The 15,469-nt window shown below is 41.5% G+C and overlaps 1 long non-coding RNA gene across 1 annotated transcript in view; it reads right to left on the reverse strand.

Moving 5' to 3' along the window:
* Positions 1-14,866, reverse strand: part of LOC132773592 (uncharacterized) — a 62,083-nt gene extending 47,217 nt beyond the window's left edge. The window contains exon 1 of the long non-coding RNA XR_009631324.2: positions 14,591-14,866. This is a non-coding gene — a long non-coding RNA (uncharacterized lncRNA). The remainder of the gene's footprint in view (positions 1-14,590) is intronic.
* Positions 14,867-15,469: the final 603 nt, after the last annotated feature.

Here is a 15,469-nt window from a genome sequence, read left to right on the forward strand (position 1 = left end):
AATATAGGTAATAAATATGTTTCTTTTCCAAAGAACTCTATAAAATGTAAATAGAACTTGTTCCAGAATGTGGACAAACTATAAAACAGGTTTTGTCCACTATTACATTTTACAAGTCAGGTCTAAAAAATGCTTGTACGGAAGTATGCTGAATTTTTGTTCACACACCTTTTCAGCTCTTGTTTGTATATAGTGAACCCCACACATTTGCTAGGCTTGGAGGCACAGGACTTCCATGAAAGGGAAAGCCTGTGAATAAAACAATTGCTGTTTTGTTATCTTGAGAGTCCACCTCCCTAAAAACCTCCAGGCTGTCCAGCACAATTCTATGGTCAGATGAGAAAAACCATAGACTCATACTGAAGGAGCTAGAAATTTCTAGAGAGAATATTTTAATCAAATATGTGAATAATCAAATCTGCAAATGTCAAATTTATAAATGTGGAAGGCCAACTGTACTAGGTCAGTTTGCCTTTCTGTATGTTTCTTTGGTTAGACCACACCTGGAATATTGTGTCCAATTCTGGGCACCACAATTCAAGAGAGATATTGACAAGCTGGAATGTGTCCAGAGGAGGGCGACTAAAATGATCAAGGGTCTGGAGAACAAGCCCTATGAGGAACGGCTTAAGGAGCTGGGCATGTTTAGCTTGAAGAAGAGAAGGCTGAGAGGAGACATGATAGCCATGTATAAATATGTGAGAGGAAGCCACAGGGAGGAGGAAGCAAGCTTGTTTTCTGCTTCCTTGGAGACTAGGACGCGGAACAATGGCTTCAAACTACAAGAGAGGAGATTCCATCTGAACATGAGGAAGAACTTCCTGACTGTGAGAGCCGTTCAGCAGTGGAACTCTCTGCCCCAGAGTGTGGTGGAGGCTCCTTCTTTGGAAGCTTTTAAACAGAGGCTGGATGGCCATCTGTCAGGGGTGATTTGAATGCAATATTCCTGCTTCTTGGCAGGGGGTTGGACTGGATGGCCCATGACGGGCCGTAGCCAGGATTTCATTTCCGGGGGGGGGGGGGGGCTGAATTTTTTTCAGGGGGGGTTTGGGGGGGGGCTGAGTTACGGGGGGGGGGGGCTGAGTCCGAGTGAAAGAGGGTCTAGCCTAGCAAACCTTTTGTATCATTAGCCCAATACCCCCATGCATATGGGATATATTGAGTATGGTGATCAGATCATGATATGAATAAACATAACAGTTTAAATAATGCACCAGTAAGGCCTTTTTGCGAACCACCATGAGAATTTCAGCTACCTGCCTGGCCCATGAGGTCTCTTCCAACTCTTTGATTCTATGATTCTATCCAACATGAAATACAGAAAAGTACAATGGTCCCAACCAGATGGGGGCAGAACAACAAGGATTTTAAATTGCACAGTATGTATTTAATGAACTTTGCCCTTTAGCTCTATTTGTGAGCCTCAGTGCCGCAGGCAAACCTCAGGTGAAAGAAATTTGGGTGGGCATTATAGTCATTTCAACATAATTCCATCTGTTCTAAGTTCCTATTTCCAACCATCCCACCATCTTGCCATTCTTGAAACCAAAAGGTTAATCAGTGCAACAGAAATGAGGGGCTTCTTCATGTCCTACTGTAGCACAACTGTAACCAATTTCTCTGTACAGGGTCTTGGCACTATAACTTATCAATTTCTCAAAAATGGCTTTCACTATATTGGACAAATACCAGGCAGTTCCCAACATTTTATTTTTGAGACAAGATTTTGAAATATGTAGGTTTTTCCAGATATATGGTTTCTAGACCTGGGCTTCTTAAAAGTATCAATTCCTTTTGTACTACACAACAGATTTGCATAAACTTCTAAAACATTCAGAAAACTTTTACTGTTGCCAATTTTTGGGACCCCAAAACTGAGCTAAGGGGATCAGGAACAAAAGTTTAAGAAGCAGTGCCCTAGATGAGATTATTTATCGAGATCAGTAGTTCTCAACCTGTGGGTCCCCAAATGTTTTGGCCCTCAACTCCCAGAAATCCTAACAGCCGGTAAACTGGGTGGGGTTTCTGGGAGTTGTAGGCCAAAACACATGGGGAACCACATGTTGAGAACCACTTATCTAGTTAAGTTTTAATCTTGCTGCAAGACTGAGACAGTTTCATCACTTCGTAGCAGGAGTTCCCAAACTAAGGCCCGCAAGCCAGATGCAGCCCTCCAAGGTCATTTACCAGGCCCCTGCTCTAAATTTTAGACTTTATGTCACCCTAAGTCTGAAACGACTTGAAGGCATACAACTACAACCTTAATTCACTTGCCTATCTCTTCAGCTGAAATAATGGGAAGTTTACGTCAATTAAAATTGTTCTTCATTTTAAATACAGTGATGCCTTGACTTGAGAGTATGATTCATTCCATGACCAAGCTCTTAACTCAAAATGAGAGGGGGAGCAGTCCTGCCACCACAAGAAGGAGGTGAATTGAGTGGGAGAACAGCCCCGCCACCGCTGCAAGGAGGGAGAGGGAGGTGGATGGAGAGAGGGCAGGCAGGCTGTCTGAACTGCCACTTGAGGAGAGGGGCACTGATTGTGGAGGGAAAAGAAGGCGCAGTTGGCACTGTACTCTTGTGTGAGCACTTTGCTCATACATCAAAATGGTGCTCATAAGTTAAAATGAAACTCAGGCCGAGCAACAGCTCATAAGATGAAAAGTATGTATGTTGGGACACCCGTAAGTCGAGGTTCCACTATATTGGATTGTTCTTTAATTTTTTTTGCACTACAAATAACATATGTGCATTGTGAATAGGAATTAGTTCATTTTTTTTTCAAACTGTAGTCTAGCCCAACAGTCTGAGGGACCATGAATCAGCTCTCGGCTTAAAAAAATAGAGGACCCCTGATTTAGAGGATCTTACACTGTGGGTTGTACAGCAGAAATATGCCCCTGGTGATTCAGCTGGACCTTTAAGTGCCATCAACTCCAATACTTTTACCAGGAGACCTAGAAGCAAATCTAGAACAGAAGGCAGGGAGTTTCTGCTTGAATCTTTGGTCCGTAGAAATCCCTTTGGTTTTAGTTCTATCTCCCATGTTATTTAACATAAACATGAAACTGCTGGGAGTGGCTGTTTGAATTTTGGCCTCCTGGAGTCCCAGCCTAGCACCAGTCCCATCCTAGCTATTCAGCAACTTATAAAAGAGAAACAATTATAATTCTCTTCTGAAAACCAGAAAATATGGTTCTACTTAGATTATGAAATTATTATTAATGCTCTTGTTACAGAAACACTTTTAGGAAACTTATAAGCAATACCAGCAGCAATTATCATAATGTATTGCTTATCAGTATGCTGTTTATAGCTGTAGGATAACATTTCTTTGGCCTTTTGGAAACAGTATTTTAAGCCCTTGACAGGCCTTTCTGAAACAGACTGAGGCCCCTTCCACACAGCCCTATATCACATATCAAGGCAGAAAATCTCACAATATCTGCTTTGAACTGGGTTATCTGAGTCCAAACTCAAATAATGTGGGATTTTCTGCTTTGATATTATGGGATATATGGCTGTGTGGAAGGGCCTTGCATTGTTGTAACTGCTACGGAAGACAGGTATTCCAAGTAATAAATTGAAGAAGTAGTATTTCTTGCAAGATTGATTAATAATAAAATATGTATGGAGAATGAACTTCATAATCCCAATTATAAAAAGCAGAGGGAAATAAACTAAGTTGAACAAGCATTATACTCAACTTATATAGCAACCATTTCTTGCACATAGTCCAGAATGTGGAAAGTATTGGTTTTTCTCATTGGATTTAATGAAAAATCAAGTTTGGATTCAGAACTGGTTGTTCTGGTACAGAATTGCTAATATTATTCATAAATATGTCCAAGTCTAGTTTGTTCTCTGCCTTCATTGATATGAAGATTTCTTTTGAAATTATCCGCAAAGCTCTGGGAAAAGGTATGTGCACTGCCTGCTTTTACTTATTTCTGCATTTATTTGAAAATTAGATCTACTTCTCCTGCTGCTTTCAGGTAAAGAGAGACTTGTATACTTGTTCCATTTGCATTTAACTATTACAGTTTTTAAACTCAATGTTGGTAAATTCACCCCACAGGAACCCACTTGCACATTAATTCATTTCAAGGTTTTAAAGGATTGCTGGAGAAAGAAAGAAAAAGAAAAGACAGACAGACAGACACATGTCTCAAATTATTCTGGGAAAACTTCACCTATAACTAAGTACTGGATGAATCTAATAATGCTTATGCCAGAGTCCCATAATATTCTGATTAATTCAGCAGATTAAATCAAACTTCATACATGAAATCACAAATTACAGGGACATGGGAGAACTCAAGTATATAGTTTTGCATTTCATCCTTTTCCCCACAAAGAGAACAGCTAGTGAAAAACTGAACTAAAAAATAGGATAAAGCCAAACTCATCATACTCTGCATTTTGTAGCCAATACTAAAACATACCCTTGGTATGGTATACCCAAGTACAAACATGATTCTGAAAAGTGCATATTTGATACAAGTACGTTCATTTCAAAAATATGTCCCCCTTTCTTATATTTTGATGACTGTCTTCTGTCATTTTCCAAAAGACATGGCAGAAATATTCCTATATACCAAGGCTGTCAGGAAAGAAACAGGATAGAATCAACTGCTTCTTCTAATTCTGCTGCCTAGTTATTGAGAGTGTTTATTTCTAAGCTGCTGGAGGATCATTAGGCTCTTTTTAAAAACAATTATGCTACCAAAGGAAAACAAGTGTCTCTGCAAATCTTTAGCAATTATTCATGTACTTCATCCAGTTGACGGTATCCAGTTGGATATAACAACAATTAACTTGGACTTTTTAAATTACTCCTGTGTGGTTCATTTGATAGATTCATAATTTTAATTACCTGCCTCTTTATTTCATCTACTAATTTTATGTCGCAATCCTTTTGTACTTATGTTATGGCCCATAGTTGAGATAAACATGACATATATAAATCCAGTGCTTTTAGTGCCATATGAAAGCCAAACTTATACTCAGGTCTAAAGCATTTTCACAACCTAACAAATGAAACCTATCTTTAACTCATTTATTTTAGGTTAACTGATTAATGAGAAACATGTTGAAATACAATACTTAAGTTGCCAAACATTTTATAATCTTATAAGCTCGATTTCTTCCCTCCCACAAATGTGTGTCTGAATAAAAAGTTTATAGCCTACCAATAAAGGACAGCAAGGAGAGGACTGTGTGTCGAAGGCTTTCATGGCTGGAATCGCTGAGTTGCTGTGAGTTTTCCAGGCCGTATGGCAACCGCCAAAGAAAGCAATCCCTTTCATATACCCACTAACTATATTGGTGATTTTTTTTTGTCGTGTCAGGAACGACTTGAGAAATTGCAAGTCACTTCTGGTGTGAGAGAATTGGCCGTCTGCAAGGACGTTGCCCAGGGGACGCCTGGATGATTTGATGTTTTTATCATCCTTGTGGGAGGCTTCTCTCATGTCCCCGCATGAGGAGCTGGAGCTGATAGAGGGAGTTCATCCGCCTCTCCCCGGATTCGAACCTGTGACCTGTCAGTCTTCAGTCCTGCCGGCACAGGGGTTTAACCCACTGCACCACAGGGAGCTCCTATTGGTGATGGTGTTGGCATAAAGTAAGACTTTCCTATCCTACAGTGGGACTGAGTGAAGATCTTTTCCTGGTGATCTCAAAGCCTATGCTGGCTCAGACAGGAAGCTACAATCTGCCAAACAGAATGAACCTGAGCCATATAGAGCTTTATAGATCATAACCAGCACCTTGAATGGTGTCCAGAAACAAACTGGCAGCCACTGGAAAGGCATAGAATGACCTCTGTAACCTGTCCCATTTAACAATCTGATCACAACCCTTTCTTTGGACTGGCCAAAAGTTTCTAAACACTCTTCAAAGGCAGCGCAAGATACAGTGTGTTACAATAGTGCAAATGGGATGTAAATATGGGATGTAAATATGGGATGGACCACTGTGGCCAGATCTGACAGCTCAAAGAATGGACCCAGTTGTCACAAAAGTTTTATATTTAAATATAAATATATAATGAAAAATACATAAAGTTGTCCCTTCATATTTTTTGGTTTTGACTTGTGGGAATTTGACTATTTACAGGTTTGATTTAAAATGTGGATTTTGTTTCCAAAAGGTACCAAATCTCCCTCCCCCCTCCTCCTATTGAGAAATGTGTTATAGGTGGCAGCGCATTGTTGTCTAAGAGTAGAATATTATGCAGAGATCAAAACTATCAAAATGTATCAAATCGCTTTGGCATAAGGCTTGAAAAAATGCATTTTATAGCAAAATAATGCATGCATACACTTCAGTGTGACTTTATGGTCAATGTTCTACAGTTGTGCTGGTGACCCAAACATTCCTAGAGATGCTCTCTCAGGTAAAAAAAAGTGATTTCTTTATTTGTGTTTTTTCACTTTCATGGGGGCTCTGCGCCCCTAACCCCAGCAAATGTGGAAATACAAATAGATATAAATACATAGCTTTATATAAACTGTAGACTCTCCATTAATTGGCACCCATACACATTGGTAGATGCTATATAAATATAGTTTCTGGTTGCTTGAGAGTTGATATTAAAAATAAACCTAATGCTATACCCTATACCAGGGGTCCTCAAACTAAGGCCCGAGGGCTGGATGCGGCCCTCCATGGTCATTTACCCGGGCCTCACTCTGGGTCAACCTAAGTATGAAACTACTTGAAAGCACACAATAACAATAACAATCCTATCTCATCAGCCAAAAGCAGGTCCACACTTTACATTAAAATACTAATAAATTTATATTTGTTAAAATTGCTCTTAATTTTAATTATTGTATTGTTTTTAAATGTTTTTTGCACTACAAATAAGGTATTTGCAGTGTGCATAGGAATTCATTCATGTTTTTTCCAATTATAATCCGGCCCGCCAACAGTTTGAGGGACTGTGACCTGGCCCTCTGTTTACAAAGTTTGTGGACCCCTGCCCTATACTATATAACCTATTATAAACTGTATTGACTTTATATTAATATTGAAAAACAACAATTAAAAGCAAATCAAGACAAGCTTAACTTAATGTAAGTTGTACTGTATAATAAGAACTGATTTTATTTTATTTTTTACTTAAAGGATAGGGTGGATTAAAAGTCACGAAGAGGTCCTGTATATACTGGACATGATCCTATGGTATTGGACTCCATTTATGAGATTTTATTTTTCACACATAATTTTTTATTTATTTCCTATATATATTCTATATGCTGTTATGGTATTGTAAATTAATAAAAAATAAACAAGATATTAAATAATGAAACCTCTTTGTGATTTTTGGCCCATCTTATATTGTTTCTTTGATTTTTTGAGTTCCGGTTAACAGAGAATCTACTGTAGATATAAACCTTTGCATTTTTATTTATACCTGTTTGCAATTTCTATTCTGTTCCTCTTTTATAATAAAACCAAGATTGGAATTTGATGCTGCACTGAAGATGCCTGAACTCCCCCCAGGGAGAAATTGATTACAATATACATCTTTCAGAGACTGAACAGCCTTGAATACTTCTGTTTCAGTGGGAAATAAAGACAAAGACAGTGCTGATAATGATGAATAACTCAAGAAATAGGAGTACATGGTATGGCTTTAAGATCTGGAGCATTATAATGCCCTTGTTGTATTTTTTTTGCCTTTTAGCTGAGCTGATATAATCTCAATTCAGACCCATTATTTTACAAGAATAAATATGATGAATCCTACATAGTATGTTCCAGGAAGTTATCCTACAACTGAAGTCCTGGGTAGGAACGCAGAGATAGAGGCAACGGCACGTTATCTCAGCTGGTGTAGAGGGACGTGAGACACTGAGCTTCCTGCATCCGTGTCCTCAGTTAACCCAAAGTCCTAGTTTCTATAGGTAACCGTAGCAACCTGGATTCTCGTCGCACGGGGCCTGTTTAGCTGGTTGCAACGCAAACACAGAACACCTAGAATCGTATCCTTAGTCATCTATTGTCTTTTGAGCACAAATATGCATGTTCAGTGTGCCCAAAATGAAAGCTTGCCTGTTTGTGCTGTGTAAATCGGATTCAGTTTAAAGACAAGAAATAGAAAATGGAGTAGAGAGTCGGGAAGAGAAACAAGGATGCCATAGCAATATGGATTCTTAGCAATATGACCAGTTACTTGGCAACCACAAAAAGGTGTGTCAGGAAAATAGGGGTGGGGGTAGGGTACAATTATAGAAGTGGTGGCTTCTGCAGTCTTTCGGAAAAGGCTCGAGAGCAGGGCGTTTTGACAAGCAGATCTTATCCTGTCCCTGGGGAGAGCAGCAGTAAAGATCTATATACAGGCTGCCTGCTTCCCACTCTAAATGAGGCCCTTTGGGGCTTTAATACCTGCATATGGATGCAAATGAAGGATCCACTCCTGCCTCCTCCTACCCACGTAATCAAAGTACAAGAACAATATTTCCCAAGCTATCCAATATAGGAGACTGACAATTTTTGCTTTTGGAAGTTCCAGAGATCAGGGATGTATCTTGCACCTACATTGTAGGATTAATGCTTTGACATTACTTTAACTGCTATGGCTCAGTGTTATGCAATCATGGGAGTTGTAGTTTTACAAAACATTTAAACTTCTTTTCAAAGAAGACAGGTGCCTCACCGAACTACAACTCCAGTGATTGTATTAAGTCATGGCTGTGAAAGTGGTGTCAAACTATATTAATGTTAAAGTCTAGATGCACCCAACTACTGTGTTTGTACCTATTGGGCACAATTGTTTCTTGATTTCCTGGAAAGTTGACAGGGAGCAGCACCAATCCACGGACCACTACTTTGAGTAGCGCTGTACTAGAACACCCTTTAAACTTTGGCATATCAGCCATACTGTGTTGTTTGATGTTTCTATTTGTTTTGTTTATATTAGCTACATTTAAGAGCTAAAGGGCATTCGGACCCTAACAAATTATGCCAATCAAGGCAAATGAATAATTTAACCTTATTTCACATGGTATTTGAATCTAGCGCAGAAATGCCCACACAAATAGCTACCTGTTTTTAAGGGCAGACCTTTAACCCAAAGATTAAAGAGTATGAGGGCTCAAACATTCCTCATTTTGTTTAGTGTTATGCAAACTATGGAGCAATGATACTATTAATCACAAAGGCAGATACATGCCTTAAAGAACTTTTTCAAGGCATGACAGCAGCCCCGATGCCATGTCTGCTAATGTGGTTCATACACAAAACAGGCATGCCATTAACTCCTGTAGACAGTTCTGCAGGTTACCAAATAAAAATATGATAAATTTTGCAATGGTCTATCTAAAGCAGAGGTCCTCAAACTAAGGCCTGGGGGGCGGATATGGCCCTCCAAGGTCATTTAACCCGCACTCGCTCATGGTCAACCTAAGTCTGAAATGACTTGAAAGCACATAACAACAATCCTATCGCATCAGCCAAAAGCAGGCCCACACTTCCCACTGAAATACTAATAAGTTAATATTTGTCAAAATTGTTCATTTTAATTATTGTATTGTTTTAAAGTGTTTTTTTGCACTATAAATAAGATATGTGCAGTGTGCATAGGAATTCATTCATGGTTTTTTTTTCAAATTATAATCCGGCCCTACAACAGTTTAAGGGACTGCAATGTGGCTCTCTGTTTAAAAAGTTTGAGGATCCCTCATCTAAAAGCTCCAGACAGGCCAACCATCCTAGTAAATGTAGGATGTATATTCTTCAGTTGCATGATTTATAGTTATTATGCCTACTTTTGCATAAGGAAAATGGGGTTTCTCTATGTCGGAAACATACTAGGCTTTCATATTTTTCTTTCCTTTGATATGTGGTGTTGATGGGCTTTCCCCCTGTCCTTCTCTCTCAAAATGGATTCTTAGCAATAAGGAGGGAAGGGAAGTCTGAGGATATGGTGAAGGTCACATCCCCATTCATAGTGTTATCAGTTGGATGGCAAAGGAATAAAGGAGGAAGCAAGAGAATGAGAACACATGTAGAAATTAATCCTTGCTTGTATCTAAATCTGTCAGGAATAGAAACCCCCAATTTGCATGACTGTAGCAGATCCCAGAAAATTCACTGGCAACAGAGAAGGGCAAGAGATAAGCCACACAAATCTTTCCAAAATGTTCAGGACCAGCTACCTCTAGATCTCAAGATTTGACACTAGTAAACTTATTCCCCAAATTATGCAATTTCATACGATGAGCAAGTGGCACATAAGACTACTAATCCCATAAACAAACAGTACAAACTCTCCTTCCAAGAAACTCTATATGTGGTACGGTGAAAAATAATGTTCTCCTTAAGAATGGATGAGACTATGAGTCGTATTAACAAAAAGGGCCAATTCAAATCCTGTTTGGCATTTCATATATGGTATAAAACAACATGTGAGAATAGGAGCACCTAATTTCTCTCACTCCATCTTTAAACAAACAGTAATATATCTTAGGGGTATGGTGGCACAGCGAGGTAAACCTTAAAGCTGCAGAACTTACTGAATGGAAGGTTGGTGGTTTGAATCCAGGGACTGGGGTGAGCTCCCACTCTTAGCCCCAGCTTCTGCCAACCTAGCAGTTTGAAAACATGCAAATGTGAGTGGGAAAGTAACGGCAGAGATGTCTATGGACAATGTCGGCTCTTTGGCTTAGAAATGGAGATGAGCACCATCCCCCAGAGTGAGACATGACTAGACTTAATGTCAAGGGGAAACCTTTACCTTTACTAACATATCTGAAGAGACTTTCTGTTAGGATGCTGGAAAATCGGAATTACTGCTCTGAAGTGGAGAAGCTGACTACATCAAGGTTCCTATGCTGGCCACAGTTATGCAGAAAGTTGAGAATTGTGACATGCAGAGTTTGCTTTGTTTTTAGACTGCAATATATATATATATATATATATATATATATATATATATATATAGTAGCACTCAGCTATTACAGTTACCAAGCTTTATGTTCATTACACAGGAACTTGGTGTCACCTCAGGCTGTATTCTTCTACATGTAACAGATGTTTGGCTGAAGTAGGCATCTTCCGCTTTTGAATATCAGTTGCTTTTGAACGTTCCCAAGAGACTGCTGGGGACCTTATTTTCACAAGAACTTTTAATATTAATTCCTTTGCTTCTGCTTTCTTTAGTACTGGGGGGCTGATGAGACTGAAAATAAGAATATGTGTCTTAAGAATAAATGGATCATGCCTTTGCCAAGGGATGAGATAATACTACTGTTAGGTGAAGTTGGAATTGGTTAACTGGACAAACAGTAGACTCTTATTTCACTGGCACCCGTGGAGATTGGTAGATACTGGATGAATGCAGTTTCGAGTTGATTTAAAGTTATGATTAAAAAATAGGCTCAACTAAGATAATGATGATGGAGAAAATGGAAGGGAAAAGGAAAAGGGGCAAGATGGATGGATGGTATCCTTGAAGTGACTGGCTTGACTTTGAAGGACCTGGGGGTGGCCACGGCTGACAGGGAGCTCTTGTGTGGGCTCGTCCAGGAGGTCATGAAGAGTCGGAAGTGACTGAACGAATAAACAACAGCAACAGTGCTCCATCCTATTCAATACCATACCATAACTCTGTATTGAATTGATATTAATATTGAAATACTGCAATTAAGAAAAAAACAACTTAATTAAATGTAGCACAGTTTTGCTATACAGGTGGTGCCTTAGTTATAAACGAGTCATAGTTCAGAATGAGGGTGAAACAGCAGGAAAAAATCTACCCCTAGGAAAGGAAATTGGTATCATGGGGGAAAACTTTCTCACTAAATCTTGTTTCCACAGCAAGTCAATTTTTTTTTCAAAATCCAATTATCACAGGGACAGAAAGTGCGGCAAAATCTTCTGAATATGGGCACTGACAGCAAAACAAACACTACAGAGGTGTTAACCCTCCCCTGTGCTATCCAAAGCATGGATGCATACACACACACACACCTACAGAGACAGTTGGAAACTTAAAATGTACCTGTTCTGACTTAATTAGAAATTCAACTTAAGAACAAACCTACAAAACCTATTTTGTTCATAACTTGAGGACTGCCTGTATGATAAAAACAGCCTTGTTCGTTAACATATTTTAACTAAATATGCTGTTGAAAGCTTTCATTGCCGGAATTACTGGGTTGCTGTGAGATTTCCAGGCTGTATGGCCATGTTCAGAGCCCCCGGTGGCGCAGTGAGTTAAAGCACTGAGCTGCTGAGCTTGTTGATCGAAAGATCGCAGGTTCGATTCCAGGGAGCAGCGTGAGCTTCTGCTGTCAGCCCTAGCTTCTGCCAACCTAGCAGTTCGAAAACATGCAAATGTGAGTAGATCAATAGGTATTGCTCCGGCGGGAAGGTTACGGTGCTCCATGCAGTCATATGACCTTGGAGGTGTCTACGGACGACGCTGGCTCTTCGGCTTAGAAATGGAGATGAGCACCACACCCCAGAGTCAGACATGACTGGACTTAATATCAGGGGGCTACCTTTACCTTTATGGCCATGTTCAGGAGAGAATGCTTCTGGAACATGGCCAAACAGCCCGGAAAACTCACACCAACTCAGTTTTAACTTTGGTACTGTTCCAATATTTTAACTTTGAAATAGCTATTTTTATAATATAGCAAAATTACACTAAGTTGGTCTTTCTTTGCTTTTCTTCTGTTTTTTTTTTGTCAGTTGCTTGACAGTTCCCATTAATGTATTGTTGAAGGCTTTCATGGACAGAATCACTGGGTTGTTGTGAGTTTTAAGGGTTGTGTGATCATGTTCCAGAAGCATTCTCTTCTGACGTTTCACCTGCATCTATGGCAGGCATCATCTGAGGTTGTGAGGACAGACCTCACAACCTCTGAGGATGCCTGCCAAAGGGCCCTTTCACAGAGCCCTATATCCCAGAATATCAAGGCAGAAAATTCTACATTATCTGAGTGTGGATTCAGATAACCCAGTTCAAAGCAAATATTGTGGGATTTTTTGCCTTGATATTCTGGGATAGAGGGCCGTGTGGAAGGGCCCATAGATGTAGGCAAAACATCAGGAGAGAATGCTTCTAGGGCAAAAGTATGATAGTTGGGACTTACGCTATGCTACTTGCGCAACGTGGGTCAGAATTAAGGGAAGACATGTGCAAGACAGCAGAGCAAGTGAGAGGCGCAGGTGCAACAGACTCGTGGCAAGATAGTTCGCCAGAAAAAGGGGGAGGGAGAAGGGGGGGCAACAAACAGCCAAGCATAGTGCTTAAGGTGAGTGAAGTTATGTTAGAGTTATTTACTGTTAAATGATAAACAACGGCTTACGAAGATAGTAAACGGGATAGAAATGTTTCCTCTCCTCCTTTCTGGCGAACTATCTTGCCACGACTCTGACGCAGCACAGCTCACTTGCTGAGCTGTCTTGCACACATGTTCCCCTCATTAATTCAGACCCGCGCTGTGTAGGGTCCTAGCTATCATACTTTTGCCACTTCTGGAACATGACCATACAGCCCGGAAAACTCACAACAACCCAGTTCTGGTTAACTGAGAGTCTACTCAGGAGATTCCATCTGAACATGAGGAAGAACTTCCTCACTGTGAGAGCCGTTCAGCAGTGGAACTCTCTGCCCTGGAGTGTGGTGGAGGCTCCTTCTTTGGAAGCTTTTAAACAGAGGCTGGATGGCCTTCTGTCAGGGGTGCTTTGAATGCAATATTCCTGCTTCTTGGCAGGGGGTTGGACTGGATGGCCCATGAGGTCTCTTCCAACTCTATGATTCTATGATTCTATGTGATGGTTGGGGGTCACCACAACATAAGGAACTGTATTAAGGGGTCGTGGCATTAGGAAGGTTGAGAACCACTGCTCTAGAGATATGTTTACAAATAGTAATAGATGCAGAAGAGCCCTGCAGACAGTCCTTTTTAGTGTCGCCCTCCTCTGAAAGTGTCACCCAACCCATTCCGCTTCGTGACGCCACTGATGGAGGCGGTAGGCGGGCCTTGGGCGCCTCTCCATCCGCTGACACACTCTGACACGCATCAGAGGCGCTGCTATTGCCCCGGCAACGGCCGGGAACAGAACGTTTCCCTCCAGGAGCCGCGCCGCTGGATCCCTCCCTTTCTCTCTCTCTCTCTCTCTCTCTCTCTCTCTCCTCCTCCTCTCATAGAGATTCCATCTCTCAATCTCCTTTACTCCTCCTCCTCCTCTCATAGAGGTCCCACTCGGTTTCCAAACCAAGCCTTGCAGCTCTTAGTAGCCCATAAGGAGGGTGGGGATAGCGACCCTAACCAAAAATAAACAAAACATAGGGCCTCAAACAGCACCCGGAAGGGCGGTTGCAACCTCACAGGGAGGCGAAAGGATAAAGAGATAGTGCAGACTAGGTATGGGCAAACCTGGGCCCTCCAGGTGTTTGGGACTTCAGCTCCCGCCATTCCTAACAGCCTCAGGCCCTTTCCTTTTCCCCCTCAGCCGCTTAAGCTGAGGCTGTTAGGAATGGCGGGAGCTGAAGTCCCAAACACCTGGAGGGCCCAAGTTTGCCCGCCCCAAGCCTTCCTCCGCCCTTCCTTATATAACCTTACCTCTTCCCGGCTCCTTTGGCAACGTGGAAGGCACCCTCTCGCCCCTCTCCATCTCCCCAGCCGACAGACTCCTTCCCATTGCGTCCCCCGACCTCAAAGAAGCCCCACACCCGCTTCTAATTGGAGCTCAAGGTCTTCGGAGGAGGAGAGCGGCCAAAGAGGAACTCACTTGCCCGGGAGGCTGGCTGGCAATTCGCGCGCGCCGTGCATCCTTATTGGGAGCGAGCACCTTACATAACACACAGGGCCGCTTCGGATGCAACGTGTGAACCGCTCTCTCTCAAAGCGTTACTGTCTCTTCCGCCCTCCCCACACATTCCGCCTTCCCCGCAACGAATGTATCGCTACGAGTCACTGTTGAAAAAGGAGGGATACATTCGGGGAGGACACTCTAAATGAAAAACACCCGCTTTTTCGCAGGCTTCTTTGCTCCAGACTGCGTCAGATGAGGCCTCCCCCCTTCCTCTTCCTCCTTGTAGGACTTGTTCCTCACTCTGTCCCTTTTCCTTGGTTTTCTTTATGTGTTTTTTTTTGTGTAAACCATGTCCACGCGTAAAAGGGTAAGAACACGCCGAGCCCACGCAGCACCACAACTTCCCATCCTCCTCGCGCATGGGAAAGGGTCGCGAGGGGCTCTCCGGCGCTCCTATTGGCTAAGACTGATACACCTCTGCATTTTCATTGGACGAGGAAGGGAGAGGGGGGAATTAAAACCATTGCTGCGCGGCCTATGTCAGTTTAGGCTGCTTGTAGTCGTTGTAGGGAAGGATATTAGAAGCAAAGATGAAGTATTTTGGCCACATAAGGAGAAGACAGGAAAGCCTGGAGAAGACTGATGGAAATGGAAATGGAAATGGAAGGAAAAAGGAAGAAGGGCAG

The sequence above is a fragment of the Anolis sagrei genome, chromosome 4 (genome assembly GCF_037176765.1).
Source record: "Anolis sagrei isolate rAnoSag1 chromosome 4, rAnoSag1.mat, whole genome shotgun sequence".
Classification (NCBI taxonomy): Eukaryota; Metazoa; Chordata; class Lepidosauria; order Squamata; family Dactyloidae; genus Anolis; species Anolis sagrei.